Here is a 20,512-nt window from a genome sequence, read left to right as displayed (position 1 = left end):
TTTAGCTGCCTGCCTTCACTCCTGTTGGAAGTTTGGCTCTACTGTTGCTGTCACTGTGGCCTTACTTTGCTGATATTAGAACCAGATTCTTCAGGCTCCTAACATAAACTGAAAAGGCTATCAGGCCTCCAGGCTCCCAGCAACATATTGGGCCTGTTGACCCTTATGGATTGATCAACTTACCATATTCTTAGCTTCTGTGATCCGAGACAGCCATTATTGGATTAGCTAGACTGTATCATGTAAACTACCCTCTAATATATATTCACTCTATCGTTTCTGCTCCTCTAAAGAATACTGACTTAATATAATACTTGACAACTTGTAAATCTTTCTCTGGAAGGCAGCCACTGCTTCTGACTGCAAGTTCCTCATCCTGAGAACACCATTCTAGAAACAGATAAACACATTTGTGTCTTTTCACAGGGTCAGAATTTATTGAGTGACAGAAAATCACAAGGTTCTCCAATTTTTTTTTTTTTTTTTTTTTTTTTTTGGTTTTTCAAGACAGGGTTTCTCTGTGTAGTCCTGGAGCTCACTCTGTAGACCAGGCTGGCCTCGAACTCAGAAATCCGCCTGCCTCTGCCTCCCAAGTGCTGGGATTACAGGCGTGCGCCACCACGCCCGGCAAGGTTCTCCAATTTTAATGGCTGTTGTTTGCCTGATAATCTCATCTATTTTGTGAATCTGAGAATGGCAAATGCAGGGTCTTTTATCTCAATTTTATCTGGTAAATATTGACCTTCATATCACATATCATACAACACATAATAAATAACGTTTCATATATGCAATTTATATAATGAAGTTATAATGAAAGAGTTCAAGAAGTCTGAGAAATGGGCTGTGACAAATGCAAGTCTGTATTGGTAGGATAAGGAACCCAAAACTAGCTGTGGGCAAGTCAATGTACAGAGTCAGGCTTCAGGAAAGTAGCAGAAAATGGTGTGTTCAGGTCCACCAAGTGAGCATGTGATTAGGTCACATCAACAGCAGGGGATCCAGCCAAGCTCAAACTCAGGAACAGTCAGAAATTCTCTGCTTGTTGGTCCCTGATACACCCAGTAGTTGTAGCATGATAGGTTGGTTTGGAGGCCGCTGCAATCAGAGTTCTCAGTTTCTACTACTTTACAGTGAAGGAGTATCCTGTCCTTCATTTGGTTTACAGCATTAGATTTTATCCAAAAAAATTAGAGAGGCAAGTGAGATGGCTCAGCTTCAGACACACTCCCTCAAGCTTCATCCCTCAAGCTTCATAACCTGAATTTGAGCCCTGGGATTCACATGGAATGAACAGAACACCAATAGAGTATGCTCTAAGAGCAAGAATTGACAAATGGGACCTCATAAGGTTACAGAGTTTCTGTAAGGCAAAGGACACCATCAAGAGGACAGATCGGCAACCAACAAATTGGGAAAAGATCTTCACCAATCCTATATCAGATAGAGGGCTAATATCCAATATATATAAAGAACTCAAGAAGTTAGACTCAAGAAAACCAAACAACCCTATTAAAAAATGGGGTACAGAGTTAAACAAAGAATTCTCACCTGAAGAACTTCGGATGGCGGAGAAGCATCTTAAAAAATGCTCAACTTCATTAGTCATTAGGGAAATGCAAATCAAAACAACCCTGAGATTTCACCTTACACCAGTCAGAATGGCTAAGATTAAAAATTCAGGGGACAGCAGGTGTTGTCGAGGATGTGGAGAAAGAGGAACACTCCTCCACTGCTGGTGGGGTTGCAAATTGGTACAACCACTCTGGAAATCAGTCTGGCGGTTCCTCCGAAAACTGGGCACCTCACTTCCAGAAGATCCTGCTATACCACTCCTGGGCATATACCCAGAGGATTCCCCAGCATGTAATAAGGATACATATTCTACTATGTTCATAGCAGCCCTATTTATAATTGCCAGATGCTGGAAAGAACCCAGGTATCCCTCAACAGAAGAGTGGATGCAAAAAATGTGGTATATATACACAATGGAGTACTATTCAACCATTAGAAACAATGAATTCATGAAATTCTTAGGCAAATGGATGGAGCTAGAGAACATCATACTAAGTGAGGTAACCCAGACTCAAAAGATGAATCATGGTATGCACTCACTAATAAGTGGATATTAACCTAGAAAACTGGAATACCCAAAACATAATCCACACATCAAATGAGGTACAAGAAGAACGGAGGAGTGGCCCCTGGTTCTGGAAAGACTCAGTGAAGCAGTATTGAACAAAATCAGAACAGGGAAGTGGGAAGGGTTGGGTGGGAAAACGGGGAGGGAAGGGGACTGATGGGACTTTTGGGGAGTGGGGGTCCAGAAAAGGGAAAATCATTTGAGATGTAAATAAATATATCAATAAATTAAAAAAAGATTAATCTTTGATAGCTAGAGGATTTCATAGCTCTTATTGTGCTTACTCACTTCATCTGTTTTACCAATTCAGATTTAAGTGTGAGGAATTAAATGAAGTATAAAATAACAGAAAATTATTAATAAATTAATAATAAAATAAAGGAAATAAAAATTTTAGGTAGAAAAAGAATGTCCTTTCAAATGTTCTCTTAACAAAAACTGTGTTTTCTCACGTTCTTTATATTATTAATACCACTAAAGGGAAGTTCAGTTAGAAATTAGAATTTTGTTGGTTTCTGCTTTGTCCTTTTGACAGTGTCCTTTGCCTTACAGAAACTTTGTAATTTTATGAGGTCAATTTGTCAATTCTTGATCTTAGAGCATAAGCCATTGGTGTTCTGTTCAGGAAATTTTCCCTTGTACCCATGTGCTCGAGGCTCTTCCCCAGTTTCTTTTCTATTAGTTCCAGTGTGTCTGGTTTTATGTGGAGGTCCTTGATCCACTTGGACTTGAGCTTAGTACAAGGACATAAGAATGGATTGATTTGCATTCTTCTGCATGCTGAACTCCAGTGAACCAGCACCATTTGTTGAAAAGACTATCTTTTTTCCACTGGATGGTTTTAGCTCCTTTGTCAAAGATCAAGTGACCATAATTGTGTGGGTTCATTTCTGGGTCTTATTCCATTGCTCTACCTGCCTGTCACTGAACCATCAACATGCGGTTTTTAACAGGATTGCTCTGTAGTACTGCTTGAGGTCTGGGATACTGATTTCCCCAGTAGTTCTTTTACTGTTGAGAATAGCTTTAGCTATCCTAGGTCTTTTGTTATACCAGATGAATTTGAGAATTGCTCTAACTCTATAAGAATTGAGTTGGGATTTTTATGGTGATTGCATTGAATCTGTATATTGCTTTTGGCAAAATGGCCATTTTTACTTTATTAATCCTGCCAATCCATGAGCATGGAAGATTTTTTTTATCTTCTGAGGTCTTCTTGGATTTCCTTCTTCAAAGACTTGAAGATCCTGTCATACAGATCTTTCACTTGTTTGGTTAGAGTCACACCAAATACTTTATATTGTTTGTGGCTATTGTGAAGGGTGTCATTTCCCTAATTTCTTTCTTAGCCTGTTTATCCTTTGAGTATAGGAAGACCAACAAATTGGGAAAAAATCTTTACCAACTCTACATCTGACAGAGGGCTAATATTCAAAATATACAAAGAACTCAAGAAGGTAGACTCTAGAGAGCCAAATAACCCCATTAAAATGGGGTACAGAGCTAAACAAAGAATTTTCACTTGAGTAATATCGAATGGATGAGAAGTACCTAAAGAAATGTTCAACATTCTTAGTCATCAGGGAAATGCAAATCAAAACAAACCTGAGATTTCACCTCACACCAGTCAGAATGGCTAAGATCAAAAACTCAGGAGAAAACAGGTGCTGGTGAGGATGTGGAGAAAGAGGAACACTCCTCCACTGCTGGTGGGATTGCAAGCTGGTACAACCACTCTGGAAATCAGTCTGGCGGTTCCTCAGAAAACTGAGCATGATACTACTGGATGATCCCACTATACCACTCCTGGGCATATACCCAGAGTATTCCCCAGCAACTAATAAGGACACATTCTCCACTATGTTTATAGCAGCCATATTTATAATAGCCAGAAGCTAGAAAGAACCCAGATATCCCTCAATGGAGGAATGGATACAGAAAATGTGATATATTTACACAATGGAATACTACTCAGCTATTAAAAACAATGAATTCATGAAATTCTTCGGCAAGTGGGTGGGACTAGATAACTATACCTTTGAAAACGAAGTACTTTACTATATATTTAAATATGAAAAAAATCAGAATTTTATAGGTCTTACAGACATAATCATATCTAACTTTAAATTTAATAGTTACCAAGGGAAATGGGACCCTAGCTGGTGTTAGTGTGATAGACTGCACTTTCTTCCTGAGTGGAAAACTATTAACTTTTGTATAGATTCAATATCTTCTCTAAAAAAATTCTTGCCATAAATATGAATATTTAAAATTCCTGGACAAAATACCATAGAACAACTTTTAAAAAAGCAAGAAAAACTGCTTTTAAAACATAAAATGCTAGACCAGTGACAGGCCCAAAGTGGGATCCAGCTCAAGCGGAGGCCCCAAGACCTGACACTATTGCTGAGGCTATTGTGTGCTCACAAAATGGGGACTATCATGACTGCTCACTGAAAGACCCAACAAGCAGCTCAAAGAGTCAGATACATGTATTTATATCTAACCAGTGGACAAAAGCAGCTGACCCCTGTGGTTGAATTAGGGAAAGACTGGAAGAAACATAGGAAGAGGGAGACCCTGTAGGAGGACCATCAGTCTCAACTAACCTGGACCCCTGAGATATCTCAGATATTGGGCCACCAACCAGGCAGCATACACCAGCTGATATGAGGTCCCTGACATACACAGCAGACAACTGCCTGGTTTGGATTCAGTCAGAGAAGATGCACCTAACTCTCTATACACACGAGGACCTCAAGTAGAAGGGAGGTCTGGTAGGGTGGGAATGGGGAGGTGGAGACAACCTTCTGGAGACAGGGGGGAGGAGGTTTGGGATGTGGAATAGTCAGAGGTTGGACCAGGAGGGATATAAAATGTGGACTGTAAAAAATGATTAAATAAAATAAAATGAAATAAAATAAAAAGACATAAAATGTTTTTGAGCCAGGCATAGTGGCACACACTTTTCATACCAGCACATGGAGGTAAATGCAGGCATATCTCTGTGGGTTTGAGGCCAGTATTGTCTACAGAATGAGTTCCAGGACAGCCAGAGCTACCTGAGAGTCTCTCTCTCTTTCTCTCTCTCCCTGTCCCTGTTCCTCTCTCTCTCTCTCTCTCTCTCTCTCTCTCTCTCTCTCTCTCTCTCACACACACACACACACACATACACACACACACACACCACCACCACCACCACCACCACCACCACCGTCAACAACAAACCCAACAACAACAGCAATAACAAAAAATAAAGGCAAAAAAAAAAAAGAGTCGTGAATATTATTTGAGATTGCTATCTTTTGTGTTATTTGGATAAGGCAAGCTAATCCAAAACTTTGGTATCTCTAAGTAGTGTAAATAGATTTTAAGCTGATGTTGGTGAAGCATCTGGGAATGTTATAGAGACTTTGAGACGGTAGGTCACTATATCTTAGTTTTTAAAAAAAAATACAATAGGTTGTAACTGGAAAACAAAGATTTTGCATTCAAAATATAAATAGCACTGAAATGTAGTTTCTTTGGTAGATTTAAAATACGTTTTGGCAATTTAAAAATTAGATTTCCTTTATCAAAATTGTACTAAATATTAAAATACTTATACAAAGACAATGAAATGCTTAAATTATTATTTTCTCTTTGACTGTTCAAATATTTATCTATAATTGCCAGTGGTTATTATAAATTAGAATTAAGGGGGCACATTGTACTATTTCCATACATTCATGTCTTTTGTCTTCACCAACCCCCCATCTTTTCTCTACCCTCATTCACATCTCTGCACCTCCACTCTCATTCTAGAAATTATGATTTTGTCTCAGGTTTTCTTTTCTGTTTCCACATATCACAGAAAAATGTAGTATATGATATATAAATATGATACATATGAATAAATATGATATATATCACATAAGTTTGGATCATAAATGCAATTTCTCCACTTCTAAACAGACTCTCGCATCCACAAATCTACTCCTCTTATCTTGCTAGTCCATTTGTTATCAAATTTGAAGTTCATAACTTATGCTCTAAGCCAGGTCTGCATACCCATCATCAACAAGCCAATTCAAAGAACATTACTAATAAAAGAAAGAAGAAAAAGGAGACTTTCCAATTTGGTCTCTTTGAGAAGAGGTACAAAGAGATCCCGGCAAGCCCCTCAAGTCCATCTTCAGGATCTTGAAATGCTATCGGAGTTAAATGGAGGGCAAACAAAGATCAGCACATGTGAGTAGTTGAGTCAAGGTATAGTTTTGCCTACCACTGACCCATTAATATCTAGGCTTCATCTCCAGAGTGGCTGGACAACTTATTTGACCAGAGAGAAGTCTCAAAAATACATGTTCTTCCTTTGGCTGACATTCCTTTTTTTCCAGCCTGAGTGTGCTGGTGGAAATTTCCATTTCTTTGGTGAACAGTCTGAATTGTTTCAGCAGTCTGATAGTAAGATTGAGATACTGCTGGTGGGATTGCAAGCTGGTACAACCACTCTGGAATCAGTCTGGTGGTTCCTCAGAAAACTGGGCATGTTACTACTGGAAGACTCTTGCTATACCACTCCTGGGCATATACCCAGAGGATTCCCCAGCATGTGATAAGGACACATGCTCCACTATGTTCATAGCAGCCCTATTTATAATAGACAGAAGTTAGAAAGAACCCAGATGTCCCTCCACAGAGGAATGGATACAGAAAATGTGGTATATTTACCCAATGGAATACTACTCAGCTATTAAAAACAATGAATTCATGAAATTCTTAGGCAAATGAGTGGAACCAGAAAATATCATCCTAAGTGAGGTGACTCATTCACAAAAGAACACACATGGTATGCACTCATTGATAAATGGATATTTCAGAATAACCAAGACACAATTCATATATCAAAAGATGTCCAAGAAGAAGGAAGAACAAAGTATGGATACTCTGGTCCTTATTAGAAAGGGGGAACAAGATACCCACAGAAGGAGATAGAGAGACAAAGTGTGGAGCAGAGTCTGAGGAAAAGACCATCCAGAGACTACCCCCATCTAGTGCTCCATTCCATATACAGTTTCAAAACCCAGATACTATTATTGATGCCCACAAGTACTTGCTGACTAGAGCCAGATATAGCTGTCACCTGGAAGGTTCTGCTAGTGTATGAGAAATACACTACAGAGGGGGACACTCTCAGCCAGCCATTGAACTGAGCACAGAGTCCCCAATGGGGGAGCTAGAGAAAGGACCCAAGTTGCTGAAGGGGTTTGTAGTGCCATAGGAGGAACAATAGGAGGAATATGAGCCACCCAGTACTCCCTGAGCTTCCAGGGACAAAACCATCAACCAGATAGTACACATGGTGTTACACCTGGGTCCAGATGCATAGGCAGCAGAGGATGGCCTTGTTGAACATCAAAGGGAGGAGAGGCCCCTGGTCCTGGAAAGGCTCCATGCAGCAGTGTAGGGAAATACCAGGACAGGGAAGCAGTAGGGGGTTGATTGTGGGACAGGGGGAAATGGCTTATGGCATTTTCACCTGGGGGTATGGGGAGGAGAACCAGGAAAGGGGATATCATTTGAAATGTAAGTAAAGAATATATCTAATAATAAAAAAGATTGAGACAGAAGAATCTCCTTACAAAGTCTTCATTTCTGGCAGAAGCATTACACTTCCAAAGGGATTTTCAGGTGGCCCTTATTTCTTTGGTCATCTTTCACATGCTAACCCGCAATCTTACTTCCAGCACTTTTCTTTAATATGCAAATGACCTCTTCTGAATCCCCTCCCATGAGCCATCTCTGTAAAACTCTATTGTCTTTAATTTCCTGTTTGATCAGTATTATCAGCTGTATTAGGCACGAACAGATTCTATAGCACAAATATCTATTGAATGAGGATTTGTTATATTGGCTTATATGACATTATCTGGATAGTTCAAAACTGCTGTCTCATACCAGAGTGGCCAAGAATCAGGTAGTTGCTCACTCTACAATGCTATATATATATATATATCAGCAGTCCCAATCTGGTACTGAAGGCTTAGATGACTCCTAGAGTCTTCAGTTTATGCTGGATGCTTGAAGAAACTGGTTCTAATAACAGTGAGGGAATTGCAGAATGACAGCAGAATAGATGAACTTGCCCACAAGCATGAAGATAAAAAGGCAAAAAGCAAATTTTCCTTTTTATATCTCTCTTTTATCTGTGTTGTGTTGACCATGTTTTGAGTGGGCCTTCAAACTTCAGATAATCTGACCAAGAGAATCCCACATATGTGTGCTCCGTAGCTTACATTTTAGGTGATTCCATATTTAGACAAGTAGACAACTAAGATCAACTATCATATCAGGCATCCCCCTTGTAAGGATCAGATAGCTTCGCCATGATCTTACCATAGCCTTACTCCACCTTTCCAGTCAACATACATCAAATCTGTGAAAGTATAAAGAAGGACATATTTCCCCTGTTCCCAGATCAAATGCACTCTTCTCTCCTTTTTGGGACTAATGAGTTAAGTGTGTATTTGAACCCCAAAATTTGGGGTTTTAGTTAAAATTCTTTACCAAGTTATTCATAATCCCCTCTAGGCCCCTCCTAACCTCCCCAACCTTTATGATTCAAGCTTAAAGATCCCATATCCTCTTCTGTTTTAGAGAGTCTAGACCCTAAAGAAAACTCCATCCAGCTGAAGGCTATGTCATTGTCACAGAAACCACCATCTTAGAAGCCTACATTTGAATTCACAACAGGCAGACTTCACTGACATTCCAGCAGTCTAAAGCCAAAAGGTTAGTGCCCACACTGTCCATGATCATGCACACCACACTCTCTGCTCTCATGTCTTAATTTGGTAAAAGTCAGGCTTTCTTACCTCAGAGCAGGCTCATTTAATTAAAAGCAAATTAAACTATAAGGTCTTATAACCTGCCTTTGTCATCTACTGCAGAGGCCCCCACGGCACTTCTGAGCAGACAGCCAAAGGCAACACTGGAGCTGATGGTATTGCTGGACTGGAAGCACTATCCCCTGCTTCATATCCTTCCAATACACAGCCATAGTCAGTGTCCTCCTCTACTAATGCACATGTCATATTCCTTGTCTCATGTTAGCCTATTTATCCTCATCACAGCGTTCTCAACTAGAAAAAAGAGCCATTTTCAAAGACTCAGGTACATTTTCAGTAACTATCATGTTTTCTTTTCTGCTCAAGAACAGGCTCTTACTTGCACATTATATGGTAAGTTCCATGTGAAATAGCTCACCTTGCTTTTTCTGTTCTCCCCCTCCTTGCTACAGGCTTTCCAAATCACCCTCAAGCTGTCACCCAAGGGGCTCTCAGACACTCCTTTTTGCTCACCAGGCCTGAGATCATCTCCCAAGACAGGAGAAAAATTCCTTCTAGTGCCTCTGCTATCTCCTCTCATTGATAGACATATTTTCTGGTTGGATGTTAGCATTCTCTACCAGGTATGAGAGAGCACAACAAGAAAAAGTTTGTTCACATCCTGTCTTACATCCTTCCTCATTTTGGTCTGCTTCCAGCTATCTATAATTTGATAGCAGACTTGATATTGATTCTGAGATAACTCAATATCTCACTCCCACCTTTGGTATTGAGTATTCCTTTCATATCCCTACAGAACCCAGTCCTCAAGAAAAGCAGAATACACCAATACTGTTCTCAAACAACACTTGCCTAAAATAGTGTGTGAACTCAAACTGTTCTGACCAGCTCTTCGTCCCACTGCTCTGTTTCGCTTATGAGGGACTTATGGGAAGGGGGGAACTGGTAAAGGGGAAATCATTTGGAATGTAAACAAAGAATATAGAAAATAAAAAATAAAATAAAAAATAAAAAAAATTAAAAAAATGAATTCAGATATTTGTTTATAGAACAAATAATCACCTTCATGGTGTGTAGATCTAACAGAGGGTAAGGAAGGCTTGCCCTGAGAAGAGATTCCATGTGCTTTTTACTAGCATTTGGTCAGGCCATTTGCACAGCTGTTGTCCAAAGTGGCCTTTGGGGCTCATCCCATCCTGGGATAGCTGGAGTAAATCCATTTTCTCCTTTCCTCCTGACTTCAGGGCACATAAGATGTCAGCCTCTATAAACAATATTGTTGAGGACTCCTTAAGCTTTCATAGAGCCCTGAACATCAAAAAGGATTGTGTTATCAAGTCTTCTTACTTCAAAGTTTTGAACAGTATATAAATTTGGGGAGTAACAGCCAAAGAAAAAAAAAATAGAAAAAACAAGAAAATGTAAGGAAAAATAGCTTGCAAAAATATCAACAGACACCTAGCTAATGAACAGTCACCTTTCACTTGTTAAAAATAGGCACTTCTGAGAAATGGGCTTTGACTGAGAAATGAAACTGAATGTCTCTGTTTAGTAACAGGATGGGGACTGGCCCAAAGAAATGGGAGGAAATTATTAACGGAAGTTTATGGGGAGAAGAGGATGTACCTACATAAATCTTTCTACCAGGCTGACTGATTAGAACCAAACTATTTTGGAGAGTTGGAATGTTGTATGTCTCTCAAGTTGCTTTGGTTTGTCTTAGCCCCTAAAAAGTCATTTGTGTTCACTTCTGCATTTGACCTAACAACCTTGTAACTATTAGGTAAGTATTTCAGAAAATGCAAGCAAACCCCTAACTTCTACCAGTGAAAGGGTTTTAAATGCCATCAGCTAGGATCTAAGGCTCCAAGCAGAGACTGCCTCACTTTGATGGAGCTTGCCTCACTCATGCTTCTCTTGGCCAGTTTTTTGAAAAGGTCAGAAGTTAAAAATGCAGACTCAGGCATACAAGTGGAGCTCATGAGAGTGCAGGATGGGGAGTAGGCATAGAATGGTGCTTAAGGAAGCTAGGGTAAAGGTTGTAAGTGCATCTAGTCTAGTAAGACAGACCATACATCAAGAAATGTGGGAGGTCCTAGGAAGAGGGCTGTGTGGTGGACCTGCATTGCTTATGAGGTCTTCTCAGGCATCCCCTTAGCCCCAGCCCCTTCAGATTCATTGCAGGGCAGGATTTTTTTTTTAATGGAAATTTGGAAGAGAGATTGGATTAAGCCCAGATATAAGAGCATACAAGTCTCAGCTCAGTAACGACTGAAATTTCTTGGGACCTCTCTTTCTTATCTACTTTCAATTCATATCTTTCTCTAAAGTTATCCACACTACTCATCTGGACAAGAAGGAGAAGAGAAAACTACATCCCTGACCTTTTCATGTCTATAAAGCAGAATTAATGGCAGCGTGCCGATCACACTTGCTCATGCCAGCAATCTTTTTTTTTTTGTTAGTGTTATTTTTGTTGTGATTTCAAAGCACCACATCTATGTGAGTGGAGCTAGAACAATTTTCTTTGAAAGTGTATCAAGAGATCTTTACTGAACTTTGGGGAGACAGACTGACTAAAGACTTTCTCAGAAGCTCTGATGAAAGGAGAAAGAGAAACTTCAGTTCTGTATCCTTCTTCAGGAGTGGACTTGGCAAGGTAGATCTGTGGCTGGAGACACTGCTTCCTCAGAGGTGTTAAGGTTGTAGCTTCTGGGAGCCAGACTATTCCCCCTTGGCTGTAGTTATTAGTCTATAGGCAGCTGTGTCTAAGATATCCTTTGACAAAATTGTCTAACTTAGTTCTTTTCTGTCCTTGGGTACTCTCCTGCCCTCTGGAAATAGTTTTATGGTGGTGCACTTCTTAATCAACTTTCTTGATATAAATGTTTACACAACATCTCCTGGTCCCAGCTATTCTTTTTGTCTTCTTTAGTTTTTTTTTCTCTGTTTTTTTATTCTAGCTTCTTCCCCTCTTATGCATAACACTTCTTAGGATTATTGTACCAAGGTGGTTGTTGATGTGGTTCACAGTCATCACAATTGGGCAAATCTGTTGATTGCCTCTTTCATTTGGAAGCTTGCATGATGCCTTTTGGTACTAGGAAAGCTAATCCTCAGGGAGGGTGCATTCAAGTTAGTTCCAGATCAGGGCTTGCTGCTGGACCCTGTTTCTGAAGTACATGCTATATTTAGCAACAAGAACTTACCTTTGGGTAAGTCCATCTTTGGGGGACATGCAAGGGATATAGTAATAGTCTGTAAGTTTGGGAGTCTCATGAATAACCTTGCTCAGCAAGTCAAAATAGGACTTTTCATACTTGTTTATCAGGTAGTATTTGACTTGTTGAGGGAGTATTGTCAGACCTGGTGAGAGAAGTTCATTGAAACTATATATGTGTATTTATAAAAATAGTAATTGTTCCACTTGTGGGGCTGCAAACCTCTTCAGCTCCTTGGAGGAACAATAATATGTACCAACCAGTACCCCCAGAGACCCCGGGGACTAAACCACCAACCAAAGAGTACACATGGAGCAACCCTTTTCCTATCCATAGGCCATTGATCCTATGAAGACTCAATGACCCGGTGTAGGGGAATGCCAGATCAGGAAAGTGATGGGGGTGTGGTAAGAAGGGGGAAGGACATGTCGTTGTCTTAACTGTTTTTCTTACCACAGTAACTTTAATATTTTAATGAGATCCACTTAATAATTATTTCATTGTTTAATTTTAATTAACTAACTAGTGGACTTTTATATTAAACATTTCTTGTCTAATTACCTTAATTCAAATGTTTTGTCATGGCTTTTCAAAAAACAATTTATTAATTCTTTTTAACTTTAGCCCGTGGTCTACTCTGCTTTAACCTTTACCTGTGGTATGAAATGGTAAATCTTCTTATTGCACACAGAGTTTCAGGCACCATTTATTGAAAACACTGTCTTTTCCTATCCAATTTTGACAGTTTTGTCATAAGTTATGATATGAATTAGGCTACTTTTGGACTTCAGTCTACTGAAAAACACTGCAAACATAAATGAAAAACATCTAAATGAATGAAGAGATACTTCTTTTGGTGAATTGTAAAACTAAGGTTTTGAACCATAACTTTAAATTTCTATGCATTGGTTGCAGTGCCAAAGAAAATTTTAAGCTTCAAAATTATTTTTATTCATTTTCTTTTTATTGAGAATTGATTATTTTCCTACACAGTATTTCCTGTTTATATCCCCCAACACTCCTCACAGTTCCTCTCTACCTTCCCTCTCTTCTGGGTCCACTCTTTTGGTTATACTAGAAAAGAACAGACTTCTAAGGGATAATAATGGTTTGTCAAAATAAATATAATATGATAAAACAAAATCTATCACATTGGATTTGGAAAAGACAGAATAAAAAGAGTCCAGGTGATGGCACTAACTATACTAGTTACTATAATTAAACTAGAAACTATAATATATACTCAGAAGTTCCGGTGCACACTTCTGCAGGCCCTGTGCATGCTGCCTTAGCCTCTGTGAGGTCACAGGAGCTTTGATCATATGAATTTAGAAAGCCTTGTTTTCTTGTTGTCCATCCTCTCTGGTTCTTAGACCCTTCCTTGATGTTCCTTGAGATGAAAGGGGAGGAATTTGATAAAGACATCCTGTTTAAGGTTGAGTGTTCCAAGGTCTCTTTCTGAGTCATGTCTGGATGAAGGTTTCCATATTTTTCCCCAACTGTAGCAGGTTGAAGTGTCTTTGATGACAAAGGCTGAGGAAAGCACTGATCTTTGAATATAAGTGTCATTTTATCATTACATTTTCTTAATTTAATTTTTATTAGATATATTCTTTATTTATATTTCAAATGATTTCCCCTCTCCTTGTTCCTCCCTTCTGAATATCCCATAAGCCATCTCTCCTTCCCCTGTTCCCCAATCAGCCCCTTTCCACTTCCTTGTCCTGGTATTCCCCTACACTGCTGCATGGAGCCTTTCCAGGACCAGAGGCCTCTCTTCCCTTTGATGTCCAACAAGGCCATCCTCTGTTGCCTATGCATCTGGAGCCATGGGTAACACCATGTGTACTCTCTGGTTGATGTTTTTGTCTCTGGGAACTCTGGGAGTACTGGTTGGCTCACATTTTTTTCCTCCTATGGGGCTGCAAACCCCTTCAGCTCCTTGGGTCCTTTCTCTAGCTTCCCCATTGGGGACCCTGTGCTTAGTTCAATGGCTGGCTGAGAGTGTTTCCCTCTATTTGTCACACACTAGCAGAGCCTCCAGGTGACAGCTATATCTGGCTCAGCATTTTTTTTAAAGACCAGCAATATTTGGTTTTAATTTAAGTCCTCGTGAGACAGGGCAAAGCAGTGGAAAAGTTCCTCTATTGTATATTATTTCTGAGGCCATTAAAAGTTTAATTACAGTTTGATCTCCTTGATTGAGAATCCCATGGAAAATTACCCAACTATTTTGTAGGAACTAAAGGTTAGTACTTCTGTCATATTACTTGCTTACATGAAGCCTCCTTCTCCTATGAAGCTGCTGAAGGAGATACCAGGACATAGATTTTCCTACAAAAACAACTGGTTCCAGACATTTAGAGTCATACCTCAAACTCCAAATACTAGAACATGATCCCAGCTGCCTGAAATAAAGATTTTTCAATTGGCTATAAACTATGTCTGAGTGCTCATCATTGGGCTCAAAGGGTTTGTGGGTAGCTTGGTGTTTACATTTCGTTTTTTTGGTAGCTTCCTGAATACCTTCCTGTGCCAAAGACACTAGAATGTAGTGTTAAACGCTCCATGCAGACATTAGCCTGACTTTTTCATATTCAATGAGTTGTATTGGGGTTGTCTTCACCTGTATTAGTTCGTGGAGAATGAATTGTTGCCTTGGCAACAGCTTGAGTTGTTTGGGGATTCTTATGGCACCCCTTCGGCCCATAACTCAATTCAGTATCATCCAATCTTGTTACTGAAAGCTTCATTTTGTGACAAAAGATACCCAGTTGAGGCTTTGCCTCTTAATTATTTGGTAATTTCCTTTACTTTCCCTTCATATAAACATATTTCAGGAAGTTTCTACTGAATTGGGTTTCCATACTGCTCCTCAAATGGTCATTAATTTTAACAATCTTTCCCCATATACCTTCCTTCATCTGCTTTCCACCTCCTCTTTCAGACTTGATTCTCCTGTTACAGTCCACAAGCACATCCACCCACAAGTATCTATTCTATGTCCCTTTCCAAACAAAATCTATCTGTACCCATTAGTACTTTACTGTATCCTTACCCTGTGTGGCTCTATGGACTGTAGCTGGTTATCATTAACTTAATAGCTAACATCCACTTATAATTGAGTATATGTTACATTTGTCTTTCTGGACCGAGAATACTTAGGATGATTTTTTTCTAGTTCTATTTTTTACCTGCATATATCATTATGTAAGTTTTAAACAGCTGAGTAATATTTCTTTATGTAAGTGTTCCACATTTTCTTTTTTCATTCTTCTGTTGAGGGACATCTAGGTTGTTTCCAGTTTCTCACTGTTACAAATAAGGCAGTGATGAACATGGCTGAGAAAGAAATTAGGGAAATGACACCCTTCACAATAGCCACAAACAGTATAAAGTACCTTGGGGTGACTCTTACCAAAATTGTGAAAGATCTATATGACAAGAACTTCAAGACTCTGAAGAAGGAAATAGAGGAAGATCTCAAAAAATGGAAAAACCTCCCATGCTCATGAATTGGCAGGATTAATATAGATAAAATGGCCATTTTGCCAAAAGCAATATACAGATTCAATGCAATACCCATCAAAATCCCAACTCAATTCTTCATAGAGTTAGAAAGAGCAATTCTCAAATTCATCTGGAATAACAAAAGACCCAGGATAGCTAAAACTATTCTCAACAACAAAAGAAATTCTGGGGGAATCAGTATCCCTGACCTCAAGCAATATTACCGAGCAATAGTGTTAAAAACAGCATGGTATTGGTACAGTGACAGGCAGGCAGATCAATGGAACAGGATTGAAGATCCAGAAATGAACCCACAGACCTATGGCCACTTGATCCTCGACAAAGGGGCTGAAAACATCCAATGGAAAAAAGATAGCCTTTTCAACAAATGGTGCTGGTTCAACTGGAGGTCAGCATGAAGAAGAATGCGAATTGATCCATCCTTGTCTCCTTGTACTAAGCTCAAATCCAAATGGATGTGTTCATTTTAGCACTTCCTGAACCATTTTCTGAAGCTGACAGGAGGAGTACAGTGACAGAGGAGACCTCATGCAAGAACTTAGCTTGCTTTTCATGTATTTCAGCATTTCCATGGAGATTGGTGAAGGCAATGCAGTTTTCAAATCTGTCCTCAGCTCTCCCTCCTGGACAGAACCAGCATATTTCCACCATTCCTGCCATTAACAGACAGTTTTTGTTGTTTTTCCCAAAATGATTATGAAAAAAATGGTCATGTTTGCCCTTACTCAGGAGTAAATTCAGAATCTGTGACTTAGATGTAGAGACAAAATTTCCAATTCTTATGAATGATACAATGTGTGTAGGCTGTAAGCTAATTGGTTGGTTATCATAATTTTTAATTTTTGTCTCCCAACCTAACTTTTCCACCTCCTTCCAGCTTTTTCTGATTTGTCCAAGAGACCAAAGAGGGATTTCAACTTGGGAACTGTGTGGATTTGGCACCAAATGGGAGAGCAAATTGACAAATGGAAAGTTTGGTTAAGATAAACTGTCTTGTGAAGTCATCATCACAGTGGAAAATTGCCATTTGGATGTCCTTTGGGTGAATGCAAGTTGGTATTGGAGCTGAATGTCCTTCCTTAGTCATGAAAAAACCTTCAAACTTTGACAAATTTCTTTCTGACTCTATAGTCACTGCCTGGGACAGATTAGAAATTGTCTTTCTGTAAACAAGGAATCTTAAATTATAATCCAATGCCAATAGCTTCTCCAGAAAACAATATGGTAGCTCCCTCTCAGCTGTAGGTTGAATGTCAAGGAAGGAGATCTTATTTATCAAAAGAAAATGGACTTTGGTCATCTTCTTGGCATAATAACATTCTAGATTAAGCCGCTGGATCAAATCGTTAAAGCATTGATTTTTATTTGTTTCTTCTGTATCATTGATTGTTTGAGGTTTTGCCCAATGAGTAGTAGATCCGCTGGGTTTCATTGAAAAAAATTAAATTCTGAGTCTTCTAGAAACAAACAGAAATAGTGATAATATTTGTTATCACTCTATGATAAAAAGGCTTATTTAAGCTTATAATTTATGCATGAATGACTATATTAATCATTTAGAAAATCTAGCTCATTTTCTGTTGGGCACTTGTTTGATCAAGGGATGAAACATAATTTAGAACTTAGCATTGAAGGGCTTAAAACTAAAAGTTTTAAATATGGTTATGTTTACATATGATATATATATATATATATATATATATAACTATATATATATATATAAAACTATATATAACTATATATGAATATATGGTTAACCAGACTACACTGTTGTGCAAGTGAAGTCATAATTACAACAAATTCAAAATGCACTTGTAACAGAAAAAGTAATAATTAGATTTTCCAGGGACACAAAGGGAAAGAAAGACTACTTAACTGATGTATCAGATTAAAAAAACGTTCTTGGGAATAAAATGGAATCTGGAGAGAAGTTAAGAGAAACCCACTATAATGAAGATATTTATTACATATTCTGCATATTATTATCCTTAAAGGATTTGGATTATTCTCCGACAGTGTGAGGATTCCTAGAAACAGTAGAGCTAAGGCAAACGTGCATGAAAGTTGTATACATTAAGGTAACATTAAGGTATTGTGAACATAGGTACAGAATAAAACCCTGGGATTAGTAAGGAAATGAATGGGATTTTATTCAGTAACCTTTAACTGAGTACTGAATTGAGCTTCATCCTTTGGATAAACCATTTTTAGAGAAGAATGGTTCAGGAAAATCTATCACCAAGCATATAAGCACTCAGAAATGAACAGAAAGCTAGATTTCCTTAGGACTTGGTTCTCCTCCAGATCTGACTCCTAGGAGGCACATTGGTACCAACACAGAATGACTCTGGTACATTGTAGGATACAGTTTTCCACAAACTTCTGAGATTTTGGGCATCTTTATGGTCTGGATATTTCACTCTTTTCTAGAGTAGACAGACAATCTTGGCCCAGATTTGATTACAAACCTTTGACAATTCAGCTTCATCTGGCTTTATTTCATTGTCTTGTTTTCTCTTGTTGGCTTTTTCCCAGACTTTCCCATGGATGTTTCAGCTTTAGGGGTAAAATAATGTTCATTAATTTTATAATTAATAAAGCATAAAAGACCTTTTTCCTATCTATAAATCTTTTTGACTCAAACAGCTTAATCTAAATAAATTTAACATTGATATTTCTCAGTTATGACCCAAGAAAATACATGAATGTTTTATTTTTATAGGAATGATTAGGAAATATGAGTAACAATCTCATGAGATTGGAGTGTGAGGCATAAAAACACAATAGTAATAATAATAATAATAATAATGACAATCATCACCATCACCACTACCATCATCGTCAAATAAGCCTACTTCAAATTAAAAGCCTCTGCACAGTAAAGGAAACAGAATTACAGTGTGAAAAGGCAACATATGGGAAGAGAGACAATATTTTCAAACTATCTTATGAGGGGCTAATGTTTTAAATATTTAAGAATATCTTACAACTTAAGGGCAAACAAACAAAAACTTGAAACAACCCATTAGTGAAATTGTGTCTCTGTCTTTCCTTACCCATGTAAGGCATTCTCTATTGGCTTTAAGAAAATGAAATGCCCACTTAGGTGGAAGGAAAAAAATAGGCAAAAGAATTCAATAGACATTGTCCAAAACAACAACAACAAAAAGATTATAAAAGTGGTCAAGTACCAAAAATGCTATTGCAAATCAAACTACAATTAGGAACTACTTTACACTTCATATAAGATTCCTTCAATCAAAAAAAAAATGGAAAATAATAGATGCTAGAGGAGTGGCAAAAAAATCTGAAAATTTGTTCATAGCTAGAGGGAATCCAAAATGGTTCAGCCTCTGTAGAAAAATTTGATATTTCCTTTAAACATTAAACACCCCCCCCATGTATATAACTTTTTTTTTTAAAAAAAAAATTTTATTTACTCTTAATGGTCAGGGGGAATATGTGTGCCACTGTGCATATATTGAAGTCATGCTTTGTGGAGTCACTTCCCTCCTTCTACCTCTATGAGTCATTGAGCCATAGCAGTAGTAAAATAATATATATTAGAATTTCCACTTGTAAATGTATGCCCAAGAGACTAGGTACTCTAGCAAGTACTTGTAAGGGAATATTAATAATAGCAATATCCCCAGTAGACAAAAGGTAGTAGCAACTTAAATATGCATTAGCAGTGGAGTGGAAAAATCAAGTATTATAAATATATACAAATAATATCATTCACTTATAAAATATGAATTATCACTGCAATAATGAAGCTCAAAAGTGAAGAGTTAAAAAAAAGCAAAAGATCATACTCACATTCTATTTGGATGAAATATCTACAATGTATAAGTACATAGACATATATCATTAGTGGTTTCTACATCTAGAAGGAGTAGAGAGTGAGGAGCCAGGAGAACCTCCTTACTGAGTTCTGTGTTCTAGAGTAATGAACCATATTGTGAATTTCCTAAATGGGATTAAATTGTTTCTTTTAAAATATATTGTCTTATATTATATGAATTTCACCTGATTTATTATTACTATTTTAAGTAGATGATGGTGGTGATGTTGATGATGATGTGTTATCTATGTCATGTGTACATCTGGAAATTGGCGGACAATTTAAGGGAGCTCATTGTTGTTGTTTTCTACTTAACAGGGATTCCAGGGATTGAATTTAGGTTTTCAGTCTTGTGTGGCAAGTGTTTGATTACTGAGCTCACTCACTAGCCCAAGATTATTGGTTTGAAACCATCAAGAAACACAGCTCCCTTTATATGTGATGCTGGCAAAATCTCTAGGAATATTTATGATAGGATGATTTTGGCAAGTGTCTTAAACATGTCTAGTAAAAAGAGGGATGGATTCATTTAAGACTCACATTTTACCATTTTTGAAATGATCATTTCTGCCAGATTTCGTTGGTTTATGGCTATCAGAACATCATGGGTCACAGTCTTGGAGTATTCCTCTCCATAGTGCTGGATCAGTGTTTCAGCAAGTAATGCTGCTGTGTTAGCCTTCTGTAGAGTACCTCATTTAATGTGGCTGTAGTCTTTAGCAAGAGTTATATTTTTCAGTTGGTATTTAAACTTTCCCATCTCTTCCTCTGTAAAGTCTTCAAGGATGTTAGGAAGGAATGCTTCCCAATTGCATTCCATTTTGTGAATCCTGAAGAAACCTTCTATGGGAGGAAGCTTTAGTTCTCCTTACAGCTCAATGGAGCACAGCCCATCATTGCAAGGAAGTCATGCTGGGAGGAGTCCCAGGTGGTTGGTCACATT

General features: G+C 38.3%; 1 protein-coding gene across 1 annotated transcript in view; it reads right to left on the bottom strand.

The window, feature by feature from the left end:
* Positions 1-20,197, bottom strand: part of LOC127663687 (interferon-induced very large GTPase 1-like) — a 113,141-nt gene extending 92,944 nt beyond the window's left edge. The window contains exon 1 of the mRNA XM_052155339.1: positions 20,117-20,197. The gene's annotated coding sequence lies outside the window, so the exon portion shown is untranslated. The remainder of the gene's footprint in view (positions 1-20,116) is intronic.
* Positions 20,198-20,512: the final 315 nt, after the last annotated feature.

This window comes from Apodemus sylvaticus, chromosome 1 (genome assembly GCF_947179515.1).
Source record: "Apodemus sylvaticus chromosome 1, mApoSyl1.1, whole genome shotgun sequence".
NCBI classification, from domain to species: domain Eukaryota; kingdom Metazoa; phylum Chordata; class Mammalia; order Rodentia; family Muridae; genus Apodemus; species Apodemus sylvaticus.
Note: the sequence above shows the minus strand (reverse complement) of the source record. Positions and strands in the feature narration are given on the sequence as shown.